The sequence below is a fragment of the Paroedura picta genome, chromosome 1 (assembly GCF_049243985.1).
Source record: "Paroedura picta isolate Pp20150507F chromosome 1, Ppicta_v3.0, whole genome shotgun sequence".
Lineage (NCBI taxonomy): Eukaryota > Metazoa > Chordata > Lepidosauria > Squamata > Gekkonidae > Paroedura > Paroedura picta.
In genome coordinates, this window is record NC_135369.1 from 49,403,933 (window position 1) to 49,426,659 (window position 22,727).

The 22,727-nt window shown below is 42.7% G+C and overlaps 1 long non-coding RNA gene across 2 annotated transcripts in view; it reads left to right on the forward strand.

The window, feature by feature from the left end:
- The first annotated feature begins 10,069 nt into the window (after window positions 1–10,069).
- LOC143836674 (uncharacterized) overlaps window positions 10,070–22,727 on the forward strand; it is a 47,504-nt gene continuing 34,846 nt past the window's right edge. The window contains exons 1-3 of one of the 2 annotated variants that reach the window (XR_013230698.1): window positions 10,070–10,191; window positions 13,991–14,044; window positions 20,976–21,115. This is a non-coding gene — a long non-coding RNA (uncharacterized LOC143836674). Of the gene's footprint in view, window positions 10,192–11,621; window positions 11,822–13,990; window positions 14,045–20,975; window positions 21,116–22,727 lie in introns of those variants that run through there. The other variant, XR_013230671.1, reaches the window with a different exon arrangement.

Here is a 22,727-nt window from a genome sequence, read left to right on the forward strand (position 1 = left end):
GAATGACAAATCATAATGAGTTCTAGCTACAGCTAGCAAGCCAGTTGCAAACAGTACATTAGAATCCTAATTTAGGGCTCACCCAAAAAGTCACATTGTTTCCCCAGTTTGTGCTCATCCCTAATCACATCTAACCAGGATTTAGCTATAATATCAGCTTACAAATGGGGGTCTGTTATGATGTCTTAACACAGCATCAGTGAAATACAGCCATCCCAGCAAAGGACTATGGTGTATGGTCTTCAAAATGTATAGGGCACAGAAATCCCTTTAAAATGCTGTTCTGTAAAATAAGCATTTGCAGGACTTTCAGTACAGATCATCACTTTTGGGTCCAAAAGTCAGGCTGACTTTCCTACCGAATGTAACAGAGTTGTCTACATTGCATCTTCCTCTCCATCCTTTTATCCCTAGCTTAAGTAAGGCAGCTCCTTTTGCAAACACTCTGGGCTCTCTACAAACCACACATGCCACTGGTGATATTTTCAATCTGTGAAGTCAGCAGAGTTGCAGCTGGCAGAAAAAGCTATGCAGGGCAAAAACTGGGTAATCGAAGCAAATAAAAGCTAATTCTTTTACAAGCAGAATTAGCTCGCTTCACTAGCTTGTTATGACTTGAAGGGTCTGGCTGTTGAACTATGCCTCTGGCTCATTTAATGCTCTGAAAGAGATCACGCCCTGATGGACAGCAGTGCTGGCCTGGAAAAAAAATCTTTTTTTGCCAAATGAATAAGAACAAGAGGGCTTCAGCGCTGTATGACTTTGGGACAGTAACAGCCCATACAAGCAACTTAAATAAACAGAAGACACAAGCCAGACAAAGAATGTGTGTAGAGATACTTGGTCCAAGGTGTCGATTTTCTTTTACTGGCTGGTTCCATCAACGCCCTGCCGGAGATTCCTGGTTGGGTTATAAGTCCATAGGCAGTCTGAAATACCGGTCTGTCTTGTTGCAGCAGCCCATGGATGAAATACTAACAACATTTCCAGCTAGCTATAAGCTCACCACTTGTGAAATGATTTAGATTCATGGTAGATTTAGCTGGCTGATGTTCATTGGCTGAGTTCTATAGGCTCATATTTATTTTGTAGCATCAGTGTTTTAGGGTAAATAGCACATCAAAATCTTTGCCATACTTTTATGACCAGAAGTTCCTGTTCCTGCAGGTGTACCTGTCCTAAAAAGTGTCTTAATGTTCTTTTCAAGGGGAGCTGCTTCCTTCTTTTATCTCAGATCCATTTACACAGATCAGTTGTCCTGACTTCCTTCATCTGAAACATTATAAAAAATTCTTGCACATTCCAACCCATTAAAAAAAAAAATAACACAGGAAAGGTCTGGGAAAAAATGGAATGCAGTGCTTGGACAATGGCATTGTTTGTACTCTCATTATTAACCAATAAAAATTGATTGTGCCTCTTCCAGGCTAAATGCTAATGTGGAATTTAATAGGCTAATCTGTATTACTTTTTATGGTTGCCCTCCGCAGGCCTTTTGGACAGGTTAGTCTGGAAACTAAACTATCTCAAAATGATTTAAAAAACAACTTGGTCTCTGCAGTTTGGCATAACAAAACTTCATCTTGTGATCTATTCCAATGTTTTGCATGACAGAAATCAGTGATAAACAGTGTAATTTATTCATTTAATCCATCCCAGTTGCTTATTACATGCTGTGATGGTTACTGATCAGATTTCAGATTCTTTTTTGCCTTTATGTTTTCTATCAAACTAGATTCAGAGGAAGCAACATATATATGAAGCTGTTTTATAAACCCTAGTCAGAACATTCATTCATAGAATCATAGAGTTGGAAGAGGTTATACAGGCCATCAACCCCCTGCTCAATGCAGGATCAGCCTAAAGCATGTCTAGCCACTGCCTGAAGACTGTTGTGTGTGTGTGTGTGTGTGTGTGTGTGGGGGGGTGTCACCATCTCCTTAGGCAGTTGATTCCTGACTGTGAATCCCCCCCCCCAATATCTAGCTGATATCATTCACAACATAGTTTAAACCCATTACTGTGTGTCCTAAGCCTAATCTGTATTGCAGGTCTGCGAATAGAGAAAAAGAGGTGAGAGACTGTTATGGGGGGGGGAGGGCTTTCTAGTTATTTCATGGTTGTATTTTAGCTTAAGATGACTTTTCTGAGTGAGTATAGCCTTCTGAGTAAGGCCCACTCCTTCTCCATAACAGTCATATATTTCTAGCTAATTGCCCTCTTTGCACTTGTGTTGTTTTCTTATGGTAGCTATTGGTAATTTATTGTAACTGTAATGTGTAATTTTTAATGACTTTGTAAAATTGACTTTGCCATTTTTCTCCATTGGTGTCACATTGTGCTTCACTGTAGTAAGATAATTTACAAGCAACCCTAATTTGTCCTGGTGGTATATCTCTAGACAGGATCAGTATGAGACAAATGGCAGATTTGTATGGGGCCATAAGAGTCTCTCTGATTCTCCAAAAGTCCTTCACGGCTCACCTGAAATGAAACACAATAACTAGCACTGGTTGTGTTTTGTGGAAACATGCCTTCTGTATACAGAAATACATACATCTTCCCATAAATCAGCACACTTGTTGAAAGCATATACTAAAAAGAAAAAAAGACCCCCTGAGATATCTAAGATCAGCCAAGAGTGTCCTCTCAACCAGACATTGTATTGGTTTTGAATCAAACAATGAGATGTCCCTTTCCTTGGCATGGAGATGGCTTCTGTTTCCCTAATGGAAAGAAAGGGGAAACAAGCCACCATAGAGAGTACCCAAAGTCCAAGACTAGTCATGTTTCATAAATACTGAAGGGATTTCAGGACACTGAACATATTGTGAAATGTACCATTATCCACAGTTGCTGTCTTCCCTTTTCAGTTACATCACAATAAAGTGTCGTTAGTCTTTCACATTCAGATATCACAATTCAAGCAAACAAGAACCTTTCACATACATTATTTCAGTAATCCTACTATGACCATGTAATATAGACCAACGGTCCCCAACTCCTGGTCTGGGTCCCGGTCCTGGTCCGTAGATCAGTTGGTACTGGGACGCAGCTCCTCCTCGTCCTCCTCCCCGGCTGCTGCCTCGGGGGCTGCCTTGCTACTGGCTCACCTTTGGTACTGGCCACCATGGCTGGGGCTCCCCCGTGGCATGGCACTGTGCAGCTGCTACTGTCAGTGCCCCCTAGTTGGCGGCGGGAAGTCAGGGGTGCCACTTGCCCAGTGTTGATTGGCTGACTCTTGTGAGAACTGTGCAGTGACTAATTTTCTGTTTGGGCTATGCCTTGCATAGATTAGCTGACTCATTTGTCAATCATAAAGAAACCTCCCACTTCCTCTTCTAGCACCTTTGGCAATAGTCGAAAAAGGGGAAAATATTTAAAAATCACTGAGTTGTGAACCAACTTTTTTACTGAGACACAAAGACAACCTCGCAGTTGAATGGCAACAGCAGCAACAATTAACTTTCAATATGCAACCAGATACAAGTGTTAGTAGGGGTGAAAGCGAAGGAAGCAGAGCTCATCCCCAACCCACAGCAACCCCACTTCTGTTCTTATAGACATGTGTACCAAGCCTTATGATCTCCATGTTATTGTTGAGGGCTGAAGATGAGAGACAAGCAGTTAGTGGAGAGCCAATGGCAGAGCCCAATGGGCCAAACCACTTGTGATGTGGGGGGAACAACCATGGATAGGGACAAGGTACTGGGGAAAGGCGTGTTAAACTTTTCTCTTCTCACAGTTGACCTGATCAGAAATGCTTTCCCCGCCCTAGCTGCTTTAAGACCAAGGAGGGGGAAAGAACAGGAACCTGGATTATGCCTATTTTATGTTCTTTCCAGGGCATAACACAACACAGAAAGGTTAACTGTTCCTCATTCCTCAGAACAATAGCCCAGTAATGTGTGTACACCCTCAATAGCTACTTTATATAGTTACCACCTGGAGATTCTTGCAGAAATTCTCAGTTTCAGGTGTCATTTTTGGCCTTCAATTAAGACATTGTACTCTCCCAAGTGCTTTTTCGAGTACAGCTAAAACATATTTTAAAAGCTGTCCTTTCATATACAAAGCAAGATGTCTCCTTGTGAACATTTGCTTTGTTACACCAGTCTCTTAGAGGCAGTGATATGGCTGGAATAAAATCAGTCTTCCTAAAAGGTCATTATAGGATCAAAATAAGATCATAAAATACTACACATCATGACCACCATCATTTCTTTGTGCCTCTGTATGCTTTTGTTCATTTCGATGTGGCTGGTGCAAGAGAATATCCCAACGGCTTCTGTCCCATTATGCTGTATGCATTATTATTACGAAATATGACTCCTGCATGACCATGGGGTATTTCCTTTGCCAGTGCAACTGCTCTCCAGCTCCACTTCCTTTCCTAAAGGGTTCGATATATGCACTTTGGCTAAACAAATATGTCCATTTCCAGATGTGCTGATCAGTTTTATTTATCTACTAGGGGTAAAGCCCGTTGTATCCAAGAATACAATGGGTGCTAGAGCTTGGCAGTGGGAAGAGGAAGGGGAGGAGTTGTCCAGTCTTTAAGGGCATGGGGTTGAATGTGTGTGTTGTGTGAAAGGTTTTGGTGGTGTGGTGGCAAATGATGGCATGGGTATGGAGATATGGGTGTCAAGAACCTGTGGTTTGGAATGTTCGTTCATTGTGGGAAAGGACTGACCTTTGGGAATTGTGGCATAGTGGTTACAGATGAGATTTCCAGAGCCATGTCCTCAGATATGTGAAGGGAAAATCAGACTGGAGACTCTTCTTAGGGGAAGATTACATGGCAACCAAAAAGGGCTGGCACAGCCTGTCCAAGCCTCCGTTCTCATCCCCCTTGGCATCCCTACTGACCTCCTGTCCCTGCGGTGGAGAGCAGACTAGCAGCCATGTCTCCAGATTGCCCCTGGCTGGGCTGACTGGCTGGAACTCTGGTCTGTCCTGGTGAGAGCCCAATCGGAAGGCGCTTTGCGCTTTCCGATTGGCCCCTCCACTTGTCAGTCTAGGGCCAAGGAGCCAATTGTTGCCCCCCCCTGGACTCAGCCCACCCCACCACTCCTTGTGTGTGTTCCCTGTTTTATTAAGAGGGAAAGTTTTATTATATTTATTGGCCAGTGCTCTTGGTCCAGCTGGTTCATGGTGGTTTACAACACTAAGCATAAAAACAATACAATTCCCATGTTTCCATAAAATTCCCACAAACCCATAGTCCCACCCCCCAACAGGCTCAAAGGACCCTTCAACCCAATGCCTCAGGGAGTGTGTTCAAAGGAGGGTCTCAGCAGATCTTCCTTGCATTAGAGCTTGCTGGGGAAGAGGGTCTAATTAACCATTGTCCGGAGCAGGGGTAGACAAACTGCGACCCTCCAGATGTCCATGGACTACAATTCCCATGAGCCCCTGCCAGAAAATGTTCGCAGGAGCTCATGGGAATTGCAGTCCATGGACATCTGGAGGGCCGCAGTTTGACCACCCCTGGTCTAGAGAGCTGTTTCACATATTTTGGCTTTAAAAAGTCCTTGGACTGTTTCAGTAGACAAGTAGACACGTCTTCTTGTATATTATACGGTGCATGATAGACAGGAGGCTGTCCTGTTCCTGAAATAGGTTTGCCAGCTCCAGGTTGGGAAATTCCTGGAGATTTTGGGCGTGGAGCCTGAGAATCGTGGGGTTTGGGGAAGGGAGGACCTTCCATGGTATATAATGCCATAGAGCAACGGTTCTCAACCACTATAACGCCGCAACCCCAACTGCAGTGGTGGCAGGGGTGGCAGGCGTTTGTGTGTAGGCATGCGTACAAGCGCACGATTATATTAAGCTGCTTTGCAACTGCATCAAGTGGTTAAAAATGGCACACAAAAACCAGTTTTTAAAAAACACCACCCTGAGATGGCTGGGCTGAGAGGGGCAGTCTTATAAATTAGGGCGGGCAGGGACTTCAGTGGGGTATAATATCATAGTCCACCCTCCAAAGCAGCCATTTACTCCATGGGAATGGATCTTGGTCACTTGGGGATCAATTATAATACTGGGAACTCTCCAAGTGCCACCTGGAGGCTGGCAATCTTAGTCAATCAAAATGTATTTGTAGCTGGAAGCATTAAAGCAAATTCAAACTTCACTCAAAAACCATAACTAGCTTAAATTGATGTGCCTCAGCCATGATTCTCCTTGACTATCTGGAGACCTGTACAGCTGATCTGTTCTCTAAAAATAACTGTAAATAAACCTTTTGTTATTTACATACAACTCTTGCCTCAGTGATTTCCACGCTCCTGTTGCTCACCACAAAACTTACCTCACAGCAGTGAACCCAAAGCCTCTATGTGTACTGCCCTAAGAACATCTTGTTGCTGAGGAAATGGTTTACAGTTTAAAACAGACCTGGTTCTCTGAAATCATCAGAGGTTTTGTGCATCTCCTCGGTTGGTAGGAAGGCTTGTCACACGGTGCAATTGCCATGACTGATTTCTGATCCTCCCCCCACGCAAACGTCTTACAGTGTGGTGGGCATATATGAAATGAATCACAGGACACGTCACATCTTTGCACCTTGTGCAGTGTAAACAAATGTGAGCATGTCTGAAAGAAGAATTGTCTTGCCTTCCTGTTTTCCACAGGTTGAAAAAGTAACATTGAAATTACTTCAGATTTTTATCTGGTTCTCATTGCAATATCTAATTGTTTCAGTCTCCTACAGTTCGCCACTGGCAGTTGAAAAGGATCAGGCGAGGATTGTACCAAGTCTCCTTTAATGTTCCTGTAGCCTTGGTGGAATGCAACAAGGAAGCTGAAAGTCCTCCAAATTGGGTGACATAGATGTCATGCCACCCCATCCATTTTTCTTTGTAAACAGCTCACATGTCTATGTAGGATTACAAAAAAAGAGAGATGTAAATCAGAGATAATATCATTTCCTTTTGGTCGTATGGCGAGGTAAGGCTTAAGTCTCACTCTGCTTGATACAGCAGAAAAGATCCATACTTGCACATGGAAAGGAAACCAACAGTTTTCTGAATTCTTGTTTGTTCTGTGAAGTGAGGTCACAATTATTCACACATGCACCAACACACTGACCAAATCAGCAATTTCCTACACAGAGGGGTAGCTCGCACATGATGACCGTAATGACCTATGATGTCAGAATGTGCTAAAACCAGACACATAACTTTTATTGCATTCTTGAACAAGATGATTTAACAGGTGTCAGCTAGACCAGTGGCCCCCAACCTTTTTATCACCGGGGACCGGTCAACACTTGACAATTTGACTGAGGCCCGGACAGGGGGTAGTCTTTTGCCGAGGGATGTCGCTGCCACCTGAGTCCCTGCTCCACTTGCTTTCCTGCCGTCCGCTGGGGGGCGCTACCTACAGCAGCTGCGCAGTGCCCCGCCGAGGGGGGAGCCCCAGCCATGGTGGCCGCCAGAGAGCACCAAAGGTGAGCTGGCAGCAGTGTGGCAGGGCAGCCCCCCAGGCAGCAGCCAAGAAGGAGGACAAGGAAGAGTCGCGGACCGGTACCAACTGATCCGCAGACCGGCACGGTCCCCGGACCCTGGGTTGGGGACCACTGAGCTAGTCAGTTGGATGAAGCAAGTTGTTTTGATTTCTTGGTCTCCTTGATATGATGTGCATCAGGAGATGGAGAGGAGTGCAGTTTTGTTGATACTCCTGGGCCTATCAGCGGCTTTTAGTATCACTGAACATAGTATCCTCTAGACAATCCATCTGGACGGATTGGTAAGAACATTCTACAATGGTTCTGGTTCTACCTGGAGGTTACGTTTTAGAAGGTGGTGATGGGGAACTGCTGGTCAGCTTCTTGGCCTTTGGCCTATGAGGTTCCGTCTTGTCCCCTGTGCTCATTACCATCTACATGAAATTGCTGATTGGGGTCCTCTGGGATTTGGGCTGGGATATCACCTATATGTGGATGACACTCAGATCTTTCTTGCCCTTCTAGCTGATCTCAGGGAATCTGCATAAATCCTGAACCAGCACCTCCAGACAGTTTTAAAATTGATAAATTGAATTTTAATCCCAACAAGACAGAATGCTACTGGTGCGCAGAAAGTCTGTCCTGGAATTTAAAGTGTGACCTTTTCTGACTGGGGTTGCACTCCCCTTGAAGGAATATGTCTGTAGTATGGGAGTGCTCTTGGACCAAAGATTACTTTTAGATAAACAGAAGGCATCTGTGGCCAAGTGTGCCTTTTACCAGCTTTACCTGGCTGGTCAGCTATGGCCTTTCCTGGGCAGAAAGGACTTGGCCACTGTGGTGCATGCCCTGGCTACATCTAAATTAGATTACTGCAATGACTTGGAAAAGTGTTCAGTAACCTCAATTGGTTCAGAATGCTGTAGCCAGGATGTTGACTGGAGTGGGTGGTAGGGACCATATTACTCCAGTCTTGGACCATCTACTCTGGACCCCAGTTTGTTTATGGGCACAATTCAAGATGCAGATCTTGGTCTTCAGAGCTCCAAAACTTTGGGACTAAGATACCTGATGGACTGCCTACTTGCTTGTGAGCCCCTTGACCACTATGGGTTATCTTCAGAGGCCTTGCTTCAGATGCCCTGCGTTCTGAGAGCAGTTGAGTGGCAAACAAAGAGAAGGCCTTCTCAGCCATAGCACCAAAGCTCTGGAACATTCTCCCTGGGGAGATTCATCTGTCCCCTTCCATTGCAGTTCTAAATGTTATGAATTAGTAAATAAATAAATCAAACCCCCCACCAAAGTGATTGTAGAACAGGGCCACCTAGAGTAGGGACCATTTTTACTTTACAACCATTAACATCTCTGTGCTTTGTAAAGTTGGTACTTTTTGCATACTACATAGCTGTGAATGACAGATGAGCAGACATGGCCATGTTGCCTGGTCAGCTGGCAATTGCAAGCCAATCAGGCAGGTAGTTTTCATTTTCTCTAATTCTGTCCAGCCATGGCTTCCCGGTAGTTACCACATGCCTTGCTACAGCCAGTTCATTGGAAAAACGGAATCCTGTAACATTTCCAGAAAGCAGCCATCCAATGTTCCTCATTCGAAAACTATTTGGCTATTACATTCCTCTGTTCAGTGGCAGTTCAGTGAAAATTTGGAAAGGGAAACAGATTAAAAAAAACAAACAAAAAAAACACATTGGATTAAGCATCAAGCCCTGCAATCGTGTTTTTCTTCCTGAATTGCAAGGCCTAGAAAGTTTTTTTTTTTTTTTTAAGCAAAGCTCAATTTGCAAAGCTAAAGCAGCTTTACGGGCATTCCTAGCCATGAAGCAAAGTGTTACCATTTGGAAACAGCATCTCAGTGCTGCTCTCATTCCTACTTAACACCAATGGAACTCAAGGGACATCAGTGGATTTTTGCCAGAGTGTAAATGAGATTAAAATCAGTCTGCACTGTTGGAGCAAGGTATGTAGCAAATGTAAAAATAAACAGTACACTATCAGGAGAATCTTGATGCCGGCCTGCACTTTTAACAGCACAGAGCCAGTTATTGAAAAAAGCAAGGCGCCTGGAATCCCATCCCCTAAAAGCAATGAGTATTACTTCCTCTATGATGAAGTGGCATGTTGGCCACTTGGGCATGCTCAGAAAGGTTCTTGTGCTTGTGCTTAAAGGAGACCTACTGAGAACCTAGGAGAACTTCTTGAATTGCCCTGAATGCTGAGCAGGAATTATGGGTTGCCACTCCTCAACTCTAAAATGAGGCGTGAATAGAGCTTTTAAAGTCTCGGTGTTTTAAAGGAGATGACAAATTCTACTACTCATTCATGCCTAAATCTCAGTCCCTCTCAACAATGTTCTACACAGTTCTGTTTCTGAGAATGAGCGGCCATGGACTGACCGTGGCTGCAACTGGCGCCGCAGTGGCGCCAAAAGGAGGAAGCTACGCTGGCTTCAAGTTCGGCCCAGTCATGGCTCCTACATCACGAGGAGGGGGCAGAGCGCAGCCTATATAAGGCCACACACACGGTTGCTCTGCCTCTCCGCGTCCAGCAGCCTGAACAGCAACCCTCCCACCCTCCCTGTTGTTTATGTTTATTGTTTGTTCAACCTGGCCTGCCAGATTAGAAGCTGCCACTCTTAACCACTACAGCATGCTGGATTGAAGCACTGTACCCACCCCACCTAAAGATAAGATGTAAGGAGTAAGAATGGGGATAAGATATGGAAGGTACGTGAGCAGCAGATATCTTATCTGTAACAGGAAGCAAAATGAAATGCTGAACAGTATAAATTAGCAATGCTAACCACAAAGTGGCAGATAAAATCTGTTCTCCAAAAGCAGCAGATACACAAATGGAACTTACCAAGAAAAAAAAGTGCAAAGATGCTCTAGAGTAAATCTAATTTCATACTGCAATTTCATGCTATATCATTTTATTTTGTTTTTGTTGATTTTATTTGATCTGCAATGGGTATTTTTAGACACATTTTTTTCTGTGTTTCTAAGGTAATCTTTGGATCTAGCACTAACTGATTTCCTGAGCATGGAATCTTTAGGAAGGACTCAAAGCAAAATAACATTTTTGAAATTTAGGGTGTCATTCTAAATGTAGTTTTATCCTTTTAAATAGATTTAAATCAATGGGTTTAGAAGAATGTAAGTTCAGAGGAAATCTGTATTCAGAACTTACTGTATCAGAAACTGCAAAAATGAATTGGATCCACATCCAAATACACATCTATTTATTGGTGTGTTGCTCCACTGGTATGCACACTCAGATGTTTCCCCATCATATTGAAGCCCAGTGCTGGTACAGATTGTCTATTGTCTTTTTATGACAAGTGGAATAGTCTATCCAAAGTATTTTGCTTCCTTATCCGTTTCACCCTGTAAGCTCTTGGTCTTTTAAAAATAGATAAATAAAACATGCCATGATATCTTCAGTTCTGCAGTCTGGAAAGACAGATCATGGCACATGAAATATATTTCTTTTAAAAGATGTACATTCACTGTACAGAGGTACAGAGGTAGGGCACTGTTTAATGACTCTGCTCAAGCACAAAAAAACAGGGTATCAGGGATCACTCATAAACAATTAGGCAACTGCAGTCATTAGCTGAGATATTCAGGAAGATGAATTCAGAATTCAGAATGTGATCTGATGCACAGTGAAGCAACTTCTCATTCTATGTTGTTCCTTTTACTTTGTGGAATAATAAATACCCAGCCCTGCCCATTCATTTTCCTCAGACCATCACTCCTGGCATGAACCATGAGATTAGAAGCCATGGATTTCCCTTGTTTTTGCCAGGGTTTCTGGCTCTATGGCCTTCCTAAGCCTCAGGGCAAGTTTAAAAAAAAAAAAAAAGGACTCCTTAACAAGATATTCAGGACCTGGGACTGGCTGTTGCCATTCCAGAAGGAAAATTGAGAACAATCCTGAAAATGAGGCAGGACACTGGGGAAACACCTTCTTCCTGAAGAACTCAGTGTGTATTTCCTGAGGCTGCTCAGTGAAGTTATTGGTGTGTGTGAGAAAATGACTTCACACAAGGAAATGTGGGTTTGTTGATAGGATCTAAGGTCTGGACCAAGGTAATATAGGTAAACTACAGTCCAGTTTAAAGTAGTTGCATTAAGAATCCTGGAAGAGAAAGGAGTGAGTGTTGGGGGAAGGGGGCTCTAAGAAGCTGATTTGGATGAACAGAGAACTTCTGGAGGAGCTATGATAGAAAAAGGAAATGTTCAAGAAATTGAGAGAAGGACAGACCTCTAAAGAAGAGTATTTGCAGGTTACTAGGCACTGTTGGTCAGCCATCAGAGAGGTCAAAGCTGGGAGTGAGCCGAGACTCGCCAGGTAAGCCCCCTATAACAAGAAAAGCTTTTCCGGATATGTGGGGAGCAAATTTAAGGTAAATGAGGCAATTGGCTCACTGTTGGTTGAAGATGAAGAAACTTTGACAGAGAGAAAGCAGAGAGAAGGCTCAGTACCTATTTTGCCTCTGTGTTTTCCCAAAAGAATATGAACACATCTTGGGGTGGTACTAGGCAAGGTATAGTGACTGGGTGGCAGGTTTATGTGGACAGAGTGGTGGTTGAATGGCACCTGGATGCAATGGATGAGTTCAGTTCCCCTGAGCTGGATGGTGTGTACCCAAGAGTGCTCAAAGAACCTTTTGGAGAGCTTGGGGAACCATTGACCATCATCTTTACGACTTCTTGGAGGGCAGAAGACTGGAGGTGAATGTTATCCCAATCTTTTAAAAAAATTAGGAGAGATGACCCAGGAAACTGTAGGCCAGATAATGGAACAGATTTTAAAGGGGGAGATCTGCAGTCATCTGGAGAACAATCTGTTGAACCAGGGAAGTCAGCATGGTTTTGTCTGCAACAGGTCCTGCCAGACCAATCTAGTTTCCTTCTTTGATCGTGATGCGCTTATTAGAAACTCAGTGGATGTTGTTTACTTGGATTTCAGTAAGGCTTTTGACAAAGTTCCCCATGATGTTCTGATGGGTAAACTGGAGGACTGTAGGCTGGATTTTTTGATGGTTAGGTGAATAGGGAACTGGCTAGAAAACCCCACCCAAAGAGTGGTTATTAATTGCATATTATCAGAGTGGAGGAAAGTGAGCAGCAGAGTGCCACAAGGCTCAGTACTGTTTCCAGTCCTCTTCAACATTTTTATCAATGATCTCCCAGTCCTACCTCCTCATCCCCTGCTTGTGCCCAGTGAAGTCATGGCAACCCTGCTGCAATCTGGAGATCAGTTGTAACCCCAGGAGATCCCCAGTCACCATCTGGAGGTTGGTGACCCTAGGCCTATAGTTCTCCTGGAATTACAGTGGATCTCCAACCACAGAGATCAGTTCCGCTCCAGGAAATGGCAGGGTGGGAGTCAAGATGAACTGATATGGACTATTTTGTTTCTTTTGAATTTTGTATATTATTTGCTATCATCAGTTTCAGTTTGATTTTTAAAATTATTTTATTATTTTATATCTTTTTTGCAGCTTTTTAATGCCAAGTGTACACAATTGATGAAGGCAATAACCTTATATAAGGCATTCCTTTTAATGGGAAAAATTGGATAAGGCAAGGAAAACTGGTGTGAAATAAATAAATAAATAAATAATAATAATAATAATAATAATAATAATAATAATAATAATAATAATAATAATAATAATAATAATAATAATAACAACAATAATAATAATAATAATAATAATAATAATACCACCTCCTGGGATCTATTCTTATAACACAGAAACAAAATTGCAATGAGGACAGTTGAATCAAACCAGACAGCTTTTGAAATTTGGTCTCATTTCTTTGGAGAGTCATATCCCAATTTGGAAACTGCTCAATTTGGGATGCTTTATATTATAGCTGAAATGGTGTGTGCACTTATAGTAGTAATGCTTTTCCTAGCATCCTGCTGGCTGCCAGGTCTTCAGTTTTCCAGGATTTTGTTTTCTCTGCTGTGCCAGAAATTCTTGTGCCAGTGCATTTACTGGATTGGGCTGGCTATATATGTCATAGTTTTTCCCTGATGAAAATTTCTAATTCAATTTAGATCTTTTCCATGAGTTGAAGAGAACAGCCAGAGGAATATTTGCAGAGGCAAGGATTGAGATAACTACTAACTTGAATCAGGGAACAATGACATTTTTGAGTCTGACAACGTAATTATTTTCATTTGGTTTCACTGATCTAGAATTGCGGCCTTTTCAAACAACGTTATTGAAGGGACCCCCCTCCCCCCCAAAAAAATCTTGTGTCAATCTACCATTCTGTGATTAAACACCAATTTTAATTGGAACTTGACATTTAAGGGGTGTGAAATGTAAATCAGGCCAAGATCTGGCTTTAATCTCTGGTCCTGTATGTTTCTCCTCTTTGCCTAATGAAGTAGTAGACTTGGCAATCAAAGCACATTTGGATTGGTGTAGATATTCATGTAGCATGTTTCCAGAGGTGGCAGTCCTGAAGCTCCTAATTCTGTGGTTTCTTTCTATCTCAGCATGAAGCATGAAAATAGCAAGTGACAACACACCAGCTAGTGGAATGATAGCCAGTAAGTCGATTCTGTCTTTATTTAAAGCATTTGGGAATTTGTTTTCTTTTACACAGAAGCTTCTCCATGCCAACCTCTTCCCAACTCTGTCTCATTTCAAAAGCAGGTTGCCATGTCACTTGCCATGGGGTTATGCTCAGAAAAAGTCAGTATTTGGGGGGAAAAGTCAGCATTCAACCCTTTGTCTCATATAATGAGGCCCATGCATTAGGGTACTTGGACATCTCCCTCTAAGATCAGTTCCCCTGGAGAAAATTGTTGCTGTGACATTATATCATGAGTTCCCTTCCCTCCACAAACCCTCCCCTCCCTGGACTCCAACCCTCTATTTCCAGGTATTTCCTAACTCAGAGCTGGCAGCCCTATCTGGGAGGGAACTTTGGAATGACTGGAACAGATCTGTAGTTATTTCTTTATGTATTTATTCAAAATACATTCCAGAGGACTGGACCCATCATCTGTTGCAACAAAAACAATCCTAAGAAAGGGCTCATATTTGGAAGAGGGCTGTGGCTCAGTGGTAGAGTATATGCTTGGCAAATAGAAGGTCCCAAGTTTGATCCCTGGTATCTCCAGATAAAAGCTCTGGCATTAGATGAACAACCTCTGCCAGAAACCTTGAAGAACCACTGCTTGTCTGAGTAGACAATACTGACTTGATGGACCAAGTCTCTGATTCAGTATAAGGCAGGTTCATGTGTTCACTACAAGTACAAGACTGACAGAAAACGATTGCTGACCTGTGGGCATATACTGGGCAATGGAGTTCAAGATGGCTTTCTCTGAGTGGGGCTACCATGTTTTAGTGGGATTTGAAATAAATGTTAGGAGATCCAGTAATTACCTCATGATGAGCTAGATAGCGTTGCCAGGTCCTCATGGCCACCAGCAGATGATGAAGGGATAGGATTGTGAGATCCACATTGGGAAACTCTTGGAGAATTGAGGTGGAATCTCAGGAGGACAAGGAACTCAGTGAGGTACAATACCATATAGTCCTCCAAAACATCCATTTTGAGTTCTATCTAGAGGCTCGTGTTCCTGCAGCAGAAATGTCTAGAATGCAATATATTTGCATATCTCAAAGTGAACCGGAGGATTTAAAATGTAAACATTGATATGTTATTTTAAGATTGGAAGAGTTTCTGCTTTTAACAAACATTGCCTTTAGATAAACAGCAACATGTTAGATTGAAGGAGGTGTTCTTTATTATTCATTATTCTTTTATTTCTTTTATATCACACCTTTCACCCAAATGGAGACTGAAAGCAGCTTACATTCTTCTCCCCTCCTCCATTTTACCCTTGCAATAACCCTGTGAGGTAGGTTAGGCCCAGACCATTTCCACACGAGGAATTTTCCCCTGCACAGCCTCTCATTGCCCGCAGGCTTTAGTGATCCTTCCACATGACATTGGCAGCAGCCCGCAGCTGTGCAGGAGTTGGCATGAGTTTTCATCCAGTTTGCTCTGCGATGAGGGATATCACAAAAAACTGATTTCCCTTTCTTGTCATGCTGCAAATCGTGGTGCAAACAGGGGCAAGCCTGTCTGGAGGGAGAAATGCGTGACAGTCTCAGTAGTGTTTTGCCCATCCTTGCACCTGCCCTTCCCTCTCCATTTATGGATTGCAATAATAATAATAATTTAAAAAGCACGGTCCACATTGCTATGGGATCACAAAGTGATGTGCCCTTGGTATAAATAAAATGTTCTCTTCATTGCGCATGATAATATTGGGTTCGGGAATCTCAAATCTCGTTCCCTTATCCCCCATATAATTTCTTTTAAAAAATGCTGTTTTAAAAAGTGATAGTCAAAGAAATTACCTAAAATGACAAGGCTGAACTGAGTTTTGCCATGCCACTATGTCACATTTTTTATGAAACCGGAGCTACTCAGCTCTTTTTTTTTAACTGCTTTCTTTGCTCTTTTTGTTTTAAAGGATAATGTAGCCCATGTCCATGTACAAGTCCTTTCAAGTGGACATCTTAACTCAACATTCTGCCTCCATTTCCTGCAAGAAAATGTTTTATATGAAAGCAACTTTAACCTTTCCAAAAAGTTCACTTACTGTTATGTTTCATTTCAAATTTCCAAGAAGGGGGGGGGAAGCGCAGTGGGCTTTTTAGAATGGTATCGTTTCTGTTTTCAATATGGGGGTACTGGGGGGGGGCATGTATTAGAAGCCAGAAATAAAATATTGTGCCAGAAGACTCTCCCTGCATGAATTCAACATGTGAGCAAATGAGTGAGTGGTTTAGAATAACTCTCCTCTGCTGAATGTCAAAAGCTGGGCTTGATCTATCCAGGAGCATGCTGGTAACAAATAACATATTGAATCCCTTGGCCATGAGAAAATGTCAAACCGTCCTTTGATAGATGACTAAACGCATATAGCTTGTGAAGTGCAGGAGAGAAACTTATGACCATTAAACTATTAATCCCACTGAGGGGAGGATGAAAAAAAAGTAAAAATGCTGAACTTGAGCCTTAATTAATATTTTTTCTGCTCTTGCTTAATCAGCTTTTTCATGGGTTACTGGCTTTGGGTTGTTGGAATGTAAGTATTATTATCTTTGCTTTGTGGCTAGTGACATGCACAGTAATGTGTTCTAGCTCTGTGAGCATTAAAAAAAAATTAACCCTGGCATTAATTGTGCTGGTGTAGGAGTTCTCCAAGTTTGTGATGGTAATGGTCCTATTTTTTTTTTAATGTCTGGAGGGACTGCTAGAGTTGAGCCCCACACCCAGTTTGGCTGCCATCTTTGCATCCTATGAACAGCTCCAGCTTTTGTCGACAGGGGACTATGAAAAGGGTCAAATGTTCAGGACTGTTTCATTGTAACAATCTCCCACAGTTGGCTACAATCCCCCTCCGGTCTAATAATTTGAATGCTGGACTGCAGGGATCATTGACCTGACCCTGTGTGGCTTCAGAGATCCTTATTTGGGCAATGCCACACAGTATGTGGTGCCATGGTGCTGTGATGTTGTCAGAACTCACTCAGTCACTGTTATTCAATAAATACTGTTTTCCTGGTGGTTAATCTGTTGTTTCTGCTAGTACTGTTTTGCTGTCTGTTTCACATAGGATCATAACTAACATTACACCACAACTAACACAATCATGCAGTGTACTGAATTAGTTTCTTGGTCAGAGATTTAAATGTTCACGAGGATTAATTTAGTGCAATCAGGAATGCAGATGCACCTAAGTTTTAGGTCTTCATGACAGAACAGCAGAAGGATAATTTCTCCCCCCACCCAAACCTCCACAGGCACCATAGACCCTCCTTCTGATGTGTAATGCCTTAACTGACTCTGGAAATGTAGTCCTATGGCTCTGATATTATTGTCAGGCACCATGGGGCTATATTTCCCATGGGGCCCTGAGGGATGGCACCTTTAACATGTCACAATAGGTGTTAGCGAGACCATTGGGGGGGGGGGGAGAAGAAGTTCTTTAGCTGCTGAACTGCAGTGTTCCCATGCTGGGTCTGGCCCGTCTTGAGCAGGCTAGTAGCCATGATGGATCTTAGCCTGGCAGCAATTTCACCACCATCCGGGCATAGAGCCTCCATATTGTGCAGTAAGAAGAGGAAGCAAAAGGGAGTGGCTATAAGCAATGGAGTCAGGAAAATGAATAGCTTAATTAATTAAAATAACCAGGGGCAGACTGGAAGGCTAAAACTGCCTCGGAAAGGGCTCTGTCTCCTGGCCTTCCATGGAGAAGGAGGAAAAGCTAGTTTGCCTGTCCTGGCAAGGGCCATCAGTTTACTACAGCACCTACAGCTCTCCCACCCTGCTTGAGGCCAGGCGTGCTGGTTTGCTTCTGCAGTAGCTGCTCACCTGCCCAGCACTGGGTAAGGGCTACCCCTTGCTTGGGGCCATGGTGACCACAGCAGGAGTGCCCCCCCCCCAAGGTACTGGTCCCCTCTTTACTTTTCCAAGTGACTTTAATGGCCAGGCTAGAAGCTATAAGAATGCCTTCTTTAAATGAACAGTGCAAACAAATAGAAGAAAACAATAGAATGGGGAGGACCAGAGATCTTTTCAAGAAAATTGGAGATATGAAGAGAACGTTTCATGCAAAGATGGGTATGATAAGGGACCAAAATGGTAGGGACTTCACAGAAGCAGAAGAGAATTTAAAAAGTGGCAAAATTATACAGAAGAACTATACAAGAGCGAGCTTAACATCCCTGATAACCACAGTGGGGTAGTTACTGACCTGGAGCCAGACATCCTGGAATGTGAAGTCAAATGGGCCTTAGGAAGTCTGAGCAACAATAAAGCTAGTCGTGGTGACAGCATTCCAGTTGAACTATTCAAAATCTTAAAAGACGATGCAGTAAAAGTGCTACACTCAATATGCCAGCAAATTTGGAAAACTCAACAATGGCCACAGGATTGGAAAAGGTCAGTTTACATTCCAATCCCAAAGAAGGGCAATGCCAAAGAATGTTCAAACTACTGCACCATTGCACTAATTTCTCATGCTAGCAAAGTTATGCTCAAAATCCTACAAGCTAGGCTCCAGCAATATGTGAACTGAGGACTTCCAGAAGTACAGGCAGGATTTCGAAGAGGCAGAGGAACTAGAGATCAAATTGCCAACATACGCTGGATCATGGAGAAAGCTAGGGAGTTCCAGAAGAACATCTACTTCTGCTTCATTGACTATGCTAAAGCCTTTGATTGTGTGGAGCACAACAAATTGTGGCAAGTTCTTAAAGAGATGGGAATACCAGAGCATCTTATTTGTCTCTTGAGAAACTTATATGCAGGTCAAGAAGCAACAGTGAGAACTGAACATGGAATCACTGATTGGTTCAAAATTGAGAAAGGAGTTCGGCAAGGCTGTATACTGTCGCCTTGCCTATTTAACTTATATGCGGAACCCATCATGAGAAAGGTGGGATTAGAGGAGTCACAAATTGGGATCAAGATTGCAGGGAGAAATATCAACAACCTCAGATATGCAGATGATACCACTCTAATGGCAGAAAGTTAAGAGGAACTAAAGAGACTGTTGATGCGGGTGAAGGAGGAGAGTGCAAAAGTTGGCTTGAAACTCAACATCAAGAAAACAAAGATCATGGCATCCGGCCCTCTCAATTCCTGGCAAATAGATGTGGAAGAAATGGAGATAGTGACAGATTTTATTTTCCTGGGCTCCAAGATCACTGCAGATGGGGACTGCAGCAAAGAAATTAAAAGACGCTTGCTCCTGGGGAGGGAAGCTATGGCAAATCTAGACAGCATCCTAAAAAGCAGAGATATCACCCTGCCAACAAAAGTGCGTTTAGTCAAGGCTATGGTATTCCCAGTTGCAATGTATGGCTGCGAAAGTTGGACCATAAGGAAGGCCGAGCATCAAAGAATTAAGGCTTTTAAACTCTGGTGATGGAGAAGACCCTTGGACTGCAAGGCGAACAAACTGGTCAGTCCTAGAGGAGATCAGCCCTGACTGCTCCTTAGAAGGCCAGATCCTGAAGATGAAACTCAAATACTTTGGCCACCTCATGAGAAGGAAGGACTCCCTGGAGAAGAGCCTAATGCTGGGAGCGATCGAGGGCAAAAGAAGAAGGGGACGACAGAGAATGAGGTGGTTGGATGGAGTCCCCGAAGCAGTCAGTGCAAACTTAAATGGACTCCGCGGAATGGTAGAGGACAGGAAGGGCTGGAGGATCGTTGTCCATGGGGTCGCGATGGGTCGGACACGACTTTGCACCTCACAACACCAACAACTACCCCTGCAAATAACAAAATGAAGTTATAAAAATGAATGAAAATGAAAACAATTTGTTCTGTGTATCTGTGCAAGTAGCTGCTGCCATTTTCTGCTTTTGGGCCAATCTCTGCATTATTGGATGGATTTGCTTGATTTGCTCTTCTATGGTTCATTCTGTTTGTAATTTTCTACTTTTTAATTGATATGATCCATTTGTAAGATGGGTTCCTCTAGCAGCCCTCTTATAGATTTAGATAACTCAAAAGGCAGGAAATAAACAGTAATATTATTTGCATTAATAGTATTTGAGGCATTAATTTGAACATTTCATTTGACATTTTTTCCACACTGTTACTGGAACATCAAGAGGGATATCTATTTCTATTGGATGCACATGTTGTGCTTTAATTTTGATTAATGATTGGCTTGGCCATGTTTGTTGCTTTGAAGAAGCAGACCTATAGGTTGCATGTAAAGTATCACTCATTCTATCTGGGAATGCATTTTGTAGCACAGCAAAAATTTCTCACATAGTTGGATCTCTTTGCTTTGTGCATTAACAGGGCTTGCTTTAAGTCTCAGCAGTACCTCCATCTGGAACTGATTGATGTATAGAAAACAGAAAAGATTTTCTTTGTATAAGGAGATAGGCCAGGTCAACAGTGATAAATGGCATAAGAATAAAGCTTTAAAGGTCATTGTTGTAGAATACTGTGGAAACTCAGCAGGAAGGGGACTAGAAGAGCAAACCAGAGCAGGTAATCACACCTATATTTTATAAATGGTATTTAACTGATAAATACCAAAAATGCAATATGCTCATTAAATTAATATATATATTTTTTACAGGAAAGAGTATTTGGGATTTCCCAGTACCCTGCTTGTAAGCTTCTGGAGGAGTCCGGATAACCACCATATAATAGGATGCTGGATTAGATGGACCACTAGTCTGATGCAGCACAACTATCTTAATGTACCATTAAAACCAAATGTTTTATAAAACAAGTTCAAAGTATTGTGATCATTTTTCATTACCTTACTTAAAAATGGATGCCATTCCTGGTCTTTTTTTAGCATACAAAAATGGTCAGATATGAAGCAAATTTATTTGAGGATTAAGAATTGGTGTTTGCTATGGACATTTGCTACAATATTCTATGCTAATTTCAATATATGACCTTTATTATTTTGAAAGGTCCTACAGGAGAACCTCCACAGAGCTCTAATTTAGCAGATTGGACATGCTGTTCTAACACTTCAGAGGACTTCAAGCAGTCTCTGACCAGTTTTCCAGGGTGATGAACAAATGAAGGTTGTATAATCTTCCTTGAAAAGGTAAAATCCTCTTTTGCCTTAGCACCTCTTGGGTCACAAAGGGTGAATATAATTGATAACTTACCAAGGTGTAATGAAGCCACCCAGTGAGCTAATGGCAGCTGTTGGTTTCCGGCTAAGAAGTAAGACTAATTTCTACCCCAACAATTGAGCAATTGAGCAGACACAATCTTATTGAATAACTGAAGGTACAGTGTGCCAAGCCTCACCTGGCAACTGTGTCCAGTTCAGGAGTCTGTCTTTTCCCTATACTACTTGGGGAATCCTGGAATGAGACTTACACAACTAAAGCATTTCTGCAAGAATAATCTAATTTACTCATGGGACTGGGAAATAAAGACATTTCACTTCATGATCTCTGTGCTTTATTAAGACAGAAGAAACCTTATGTAAGCAATATGCTTTGGGAACACCCATCCCAGAAAACAGCTTCAAAATGTTTCTATTAGTCATACATTGTAAAATATTTTATGCTTTTCTCCACCATCATTGGGTCAGGAATAAAGGTGAACCATTGGGTCAGGAATAAAGATAAATGATCAAGATTTGGGCAGGACTGGACCCTCTTCAGCAAAATGGTTAAGCCTAGGTACAAATGCAGAAAGACAAGCTGAGGTCAGTTCCGGAAAGGAAATTAGGTACCTGGGGATCCTCTAGAATTACATTTTATCTCCAGATTACAGAAATCCCTTCCCCTGAAAAAAAAGGCATCTTTGGCATTGTACCCCACTGAGGTCCCTGTTCTCTCCAAGCTCCAATGCCAAATCTCCAGGAGTTTCCCAAACTGGATCTGGCAATCCTACCGCACATTTCCCATCCCCTGGTGGTGGCCAAGGGGACCTGGCAACCCCAAAGGGAATGTAGGGCAAAGAATCAATTAGTGCGACTGGTAGGGCTGAGGAGCAATGTGTAGATCTGTGATGAAGGAACACAAGATGACTGCTGGACAAGGCCCATCTAAGCCAGCATCCAATATCACACAGTGGTCAGCCTGTGATCCTGGATGGCAAAGAGACAGTGGCCTTCCCTTGGTTTTCCCTCCTGGTACTGGTAGTCAGAACTGTACTGCTTCTGAATATGATGCAGAACAGAAACAGAAAGAGCATGGCAAGAAGTAGAATCTGTAATTTACATGTCAGCACAGCCAATGTCCGGGGTCCTGATATCTAATTTTCTTACATTCCCCACTTCATTTGTTTCTTTGTGAAAACTAGGACCAAGCCTGCTCTTGGGGAGTTAGCGATGCCAGCTTCTGGATGGGACCTGGGGATTCCCCAGAATTACAGTTGATCTTCAAGCAACAGAGATCACTTCCCCTGGAGCAAAAGCATGCTTTGGAGGATAGACTCTGTGGCTAGGGCTGCCAATCCCCAGTTGGGACACAGGAATCCCTTGGTTTTATAGCTCATCTCCAGGCAACAGAGATCAGTTTCCTTGGAGAAAATGGCTGCTTTGGAGGGTGGACTCCAAAGCATTATACAGCACTGAGGTCCATCCCTGCCACAAATCCTGCTTATTCCTAGCTCCACCCCCAAAGTCTCCAGGTATTTCTCAACCCAGAGCTGGAAATTCTACCTAAGGTGGTGCATTCCACAGAGGCCCTGGTGGTCTT